Raw genomic sequence first — 6,365 nt, 5'->3', positions numbered from 1 at the left:
GACTGAAAAAACATGGGATAAAACCGGACTCTCTGAACATGGCGAACAATGAGGGCTGATGAGAAGCCAAGGACAATGGCACGGGGTTTTGATCCTACTTCATGTTCTGGCTTTGTGGGAGCCTAGCCAGTTTGGATGTTCACCTTCCTAGACATGGACGGAGGGGGGAGGACCTTGGACTTTCCACAGGGCAAGGAACCCTGACTGGAGAGGGAGGGGGATAGGAGTGGCGGGAGGGGGAGAAGGGTGGGAGGAGGGGGAGGGAAATGGGAGGCTTGGAGGAGGAGGAAACTTTTTTTTTCCTTTTCTCAATAAAAAAAAAATAAAAAAAGAACACAACATGGATTTCTTAATTCATTACTGAAAAAAATATATCAATTCAAGCCCAAAGGATAATAGAGTTGCTGATAAATCAAGTAGATTCCATATCTGTGACACAACAGGGCATAAGACCACCTTAGCACATAGATTCTTAGAATAAGTATACAAGAAGAGATCAAAGAATACTCCAAAGTCTACCTGGAATTCACAGATACAGTAGAAATAGTTACCAAAAAAAAAAAAAAAAAAGGCCGGGCGGTGGTGGCGCACGCCTTTAATCCCAGCACTCGGGAGGCAGAGGCAGGCGGATCTCTGTGAGTTCGAGGCCAGCCTGGTCTACAAGAGCTAGTTCCAGGACAGGCTCCAAAACCAGAGAAACCCTGTCTCGAAAAACCAAAAAAAAAAAAAAAAAAAAAAAAAAAAAAAGAAATAGTTGTGCCATGGTTGGTTTGTGGTTGATGAATAATAATCAAATGATTTTCTGTTTACTTTTATTTTCTGTGCTGAAGATAAAACCATTCAATTGCATTTGGGTTACGGTCCAGGTTTTAGGGCTTTAGGGGGAAAGTGCCCAGGTACTATGTAAATAGAACATAGTGTGATATTATTAGCATTTTGAAGGATTTGAGGAAGTCCCAAGATTAGACATTGAAAGACCTTCTTTGAAGTTTTGATTTCTGTTTTACTTATTTATTTAAAATAAAATTGGTTATAATGTAGCAACCTTGTAGTGCATGAAATTCGATTTTAGTTAAATCTCATGATCTGGTCTTCAGGGTATTGCTTTTCATGCTATTGTAATGGCTTTGGTAAAAAGCTATTTCTTGGTTCTTTTTAAAGATTAGTACATATTTCTTAGTGTTACTCCAGGGGGAATCTGTAGAACTGCAGAATATGATGAATGGATTTAAGCAAACTAGTAACGGAGTTGTTCAAATAATTTCATTTCGTAAATATACTTGAAGGGAAAATATTATTTTGCCCATAAGAAATGGAAGCTTCTTATTTTTATTTGCATACTAAACTTATGAAAGAAAGAGACCATCTTATATATAAAACCACAGTTGTTATATAGACTTGAAATTGTGATGTTGGATATATTGGGATCACTTAAAATCATTAAATCCCAATAATAATAGAAATTTTGAAATAAGAAAACATTGAAAATGAATTTTAGAGTTAAGGACATAAATACTTCTTCATAAATTTCAGAAAATTTTTGTAAAGTATATGAAATACATTTTTAAATGTTTCAGTAAGAATTACAATTAAAATTGAAAAAACAAGCTCACAAAGTATATAAATCTGAGCATTGAAACATATCAGTAATTTCACCCAAAAATATAGACGGGATCTCTCCAGGCCTGGAACTTATTATGTACTCCAGTCTGGTCCTGAATTCAAAGAAATCTACCTTCCTTTGCTCCCCAAGTACCAAAATTAAAGAAATACGTCACCTATCCAGCTAAAATAAATATTCTCTTATCTATCTACCTATCTATCTCTATCTACCTATCTATCTCTATCTATCATCTGTCTCTCTGTCTGTCTGTCTATCTATATATTGATTTTCAGAGACAGGATTTTATGGTAGCTTTGCAGTCTGTCCGGTAACTAGTCTTGTAGATTAGGCTGGCCTCAAACTCACAGAGATCCACTTGCCTCTACCTCCCAAGTGCTGGGATTAAAGGTGTGCACCACCACCACCCAGCCAGATAAATACCATTAAGAATGAAATTAAACCTATTTTCTGAAAGCCTATATAATGAAATATTTTACAATATATTTTTGTTTTGAATTATTAAAATATATGAGAATATATATTGATATGGTCAGTTTATATTAAATGTTTCAAATATTAAATTGTCTTCTAATTAGGTATTTATTTTTATTAAACATTTGTAATTACTATAAAAATACATATTTTTAGACAATTTAAACAAAATGAAAATTAGGAGAAATTAATCTGACAATGTTGAAGATGTTATATTAACCTAGAAATAAATAGTGAATTATGAAGATATCAATGCTCAACTAATAAATAAGTTTGCAATTATCAATAATTTCTCTCAATGTAAATTTGTTGACAAGAGAAAAATATAAACTAATAAACACTTGAAACCTTGTTAGTCATAATAATTGGAATAAAATATTATAGAATAAAGCAAAATAATTTTGCTAAAATTGTTTTCTAATTACATTGCTGATTATTATATATATGATAACAGTAACATAGAAAAAATGGCAATCTAATCAAAAACAATTTACAGATTCTGTGCAATGTCCATCAAAATCCCAGAAAATTTCTTCACAGACCTTCAAAGAATACTAAACTTCATATTGAAAAACAAAAAAACCCCAGGAAAGCCAAAATAATCCTAGGTTGTTAAGCTGTTTCTTTTTATTGTTATCATATTTTTATTACTTAAAGCACATTTTGAAGTTTAAGTATATGTTGATCACATTCTTCTCTTCACACAAGTCCTTCCACATCCTCTCACATCCCTACCCACATAACTTTAATTCTCAAAAAACAAACAAAAGCCCAAATGAATGAACCAAATCCCCCAAACTAAGAAAACAACCTCCTCCAAACACCAACCAAGTATGAACTGTAAATAACATTACAAACCAAAAAACTGCTGAGCCCAGCATATGCTGGTCAACTACTCCATAACATGAAGTGTGCCCAGGAGTGGTTGATATACCAGTGTCAATCCTTCAGAGAAAATTGATTTTCCCTCTTTCAGAGGGTATAAATGATAACTCAATTGTTGACCTTTATATTACTGACAAGGTTTTCATTCACTCATTCATTTTGAAATGTAACAATATAAAATATAATAAGGTAAAATAAAAACTATCACATCAAAGTTAGAAAAAGCATACTAACAGAAGGAAAGAGCAGAACAGAAGGGACAAGATTCAGAGACACATTCATTAAAATATTAAACTAGAAACCATAATATAAGCATAGAAGATCTGCTGCAGATCTGTGCAGGCTCAGTGCATGTTATGTCAGTCTATGTGAACTCATATGAGCTCCACTCATTTTTACTTAGAGGGACTTATTCCCTTGATGTCCTCCATCCCTCCTTCAGTTTTCAGTTAAGGGGCATCTAGGTTGTTTCCAGATTCTGACTATTATGAATAATGCAGCTTTAAACATTACAGCTTCAAATGCACTGGCACAGGAGACCACTTCCTACATATAATACCAGTAGCACAGACACCGAGATCAACAATCAAAAAATGAGACTTCCTGAAAGTGAAAAGCCTGCGGTAAAAATATCTTCACCAACACCACATCTGATGGAGGACTGATCTCCAAAAATATAAAAAGAACTCAGTAAACTAGACATTAAAATACAAAGCCATCCAATTAAAAAATGGGGGTAGAGAGCTAAACAGAGAACCCTCAGCAGAAGAATCTCAAATAGCCAAAAGGTATTTAAGGAATTGTTCAACATCTTTAATCATTGGGGAAATGCAAATCAAAAGAAATCTGACATATCATCTTATACCTGTCAGAATGGCTAAGATAAAAAATTCTAGGGATATCTTATGCTGGAAAGCATGTGGAATCAAGGGAACACTCCTCCATTGCTGGTGGGAGTGCAAACTTGTACAGTCCCTTTGGAAATCAGCCTGTGACTTCTCACAAAATTGGGTATCATTTACCTCAAGACCCAGCACACCAGTCTTGGGCAAATGCCCAAAGAATACTCAATCATACCACAAGGACACATGCTCAACAATGATGTAATTTTTAAACAGTTGAGTGGTACTCCATTGTATAAAAATACCACCTTGATTACATCAGTTCTTTGATTGAGGTTCATCTAGGTTTTTTCCAGTTTTTGGTTACTATGAATAAAGTCTCTATGAACAGAACTGAACAAGTGTCTCTGTGATAGTATGGACCATACTTTTGGTAATATGCACAAGAGTAACATATCTGAGTCTTGAGTTCGATGGATTCAGTTTTATGTATACATTGATTTGCATAGTGGTTGGAAGAGTTTCTTCTCCCATATGCATTGGAGGCATGTTCCCTTTGCTCCAGAACCTCACCATGAACTGTCACTTATGTTAATGATCTAAGCCATCTGAAGGTAGTTTCAATTTGCATTTCTCTGATAGGTAAAGATGTTAAACATTTCTTCAAGTGTTTCTCAGCCATTTGAAATCCCTTTATTCAGAATTCTCTGTTTGGATCTGTACCCCAGTTTTTAATTGGTGTAATTGTGAGCGTTCCAGGCTATGAAAGCTTCTAACTTCATAAAACACACACAGGTTTGCAGTTTTAAGATTCTGCAAACTCTTCAAACAGGATAAAAACAACAAAAATCCATGAAAAAGCATCATAATCAAATACTTACAATTTACTGAAATGAGATGACACGGCTCAAATCTTGCTATGAAACACAAGCTCGCCGTAATCTTGGCTGTTAATGATAATTGGTGAAGAAAATACTGGTTTGAGACCTCTGGACCTTGCAATGTTCAAACTATTGTTTCAATCTTTGATATTTGTCTGGGATTTTTAATTTTGTGATTTCATTTATCATTCTTTGATTTGTATCTACTAGTATGATTTTGTATAACTAATTATACAAAATTAATGCTTTATTTCTTGTACTTTTCTCGAATAAAATTGGACTGATCCTTAAAGTTACTTGTAATATTACCTTTTTGTTGGCTAGAACTAATTAGTTTTTTTTCCTAATTAAGACTCAGTTTGTGGCTATATCCAACTTCAAAGTATTCTGTACTAAGAAAGTTCAATTCAGTAAGGTTAATTCAATGATTTCTATAGAAAATGCTGTAGTCATTTTTTCTTAGGTATAAAATAAGTATATGAGTTCCAAAATATTTACTAAGCTTCTATAAAAACTTACACTTTCATAAACATTTTCTCTGCTCATTATTATAATTATGATTTAATATCAGATGCTATGAATTTGGCTAGTGGTTCTATTATAATGGAATTTAAAGAAAGCTGAAAATTTAAACTATTAATTTAAACTCAGAATTACCAAGAAAGAGTTAACTATAAATAATAAACTTCCATTACAAGGGTATATTATTTGGGAAATGATCCAATGAATAAACATGCTAGTTGAGAAATAATCAACTTCACAAAGGCCTTTGACATAAGAGTGTCTTCCAGTTTCTACTGCTCTAAAAGACACCATTACCATGCCAACTTTTTTTTTTTTTTGGATGTTCGAGACAGGGTTTCTCTGTAGCTTTTTGGTTCCTGTCCTGGAACTAGCTCTTGTAGACCAGGCTGGCCTCGAACTCACAGAGATCTGCCTGCCTCTGCCTCCAGAGTGCTGGGATTAAAAGTTTGTGCCACCACTGCCCGGCTACCATGCCAACTCTTATAAAGGAAAACATTTCACTGGGGTTGGCTTACAGTTCAGAGATTTAGTCCGTTATCATCATGGTGGGACATGGCAGTGTGCAAGCAGACATGGTGCTGGATAAAATGCTGAGAGTTCCACTCAATATGCAGTTAGCAGAAGCAACTATGTCGAACGGAGTGTAGTTTTAACAGAAGTCAGGTGCCCTAGAACTGTAATTACAGTAAATTTTGAGCCACTGTGTGGTTGCTTTGAATCAAGCCTGTGTACTCAGTGAGGCCAGCTGGCTCAGCACAAACCGTCTCTTCAACTCTTTAATTTGGTTTTGAAAAAGTGTCTCCCTTTCTAATCAAGGATTATCTCCAACTACGAGTTTTCTGTCCTTGGTCTCGGGAATGTTTGTATCACACAGGTTTCTGTACCAGGATGAAGTTGTTCTTTCCTTTGTTTCTTTTATTTTGGTTGTTGTTTTAGATTTGCTGTGTGTATGTTCCCATAAAGAACAGAATAAGGCATCAGGTCCCTACAGAACTGGCATTGCCTGATGGGAGGCTAAGAATTGAACACAGGTCATCTTCAGGGCATGCACCCTTAATGAATGTGCCGTCTTTCCAAACTCATAGAAACTTTGTTGTTGTTGTTGTTATTTTCTCAGATTGTTGGGAACTGAACTTA

Source organism: Microtus oregoni, unplaced genomic scaffold (genome assembly GCF_018167655.1).
Source record: "Microtus oregoni isolate MIOR12 unplaced genomic scaffold, Mior012 000008F_ref0000371, whole genome shotgun sequence".
NCBI classification, from domain to species: Eukaryota; Metazoa; Chordata; class Mammalia; order Rodentia; family Cricetidae; genus Microtus; species Microtus oregoni.
The sequence above is the reverse complement of the archived record's forward strand: the minus strand, read 5'-3'. Positions refer to the sequence as shown.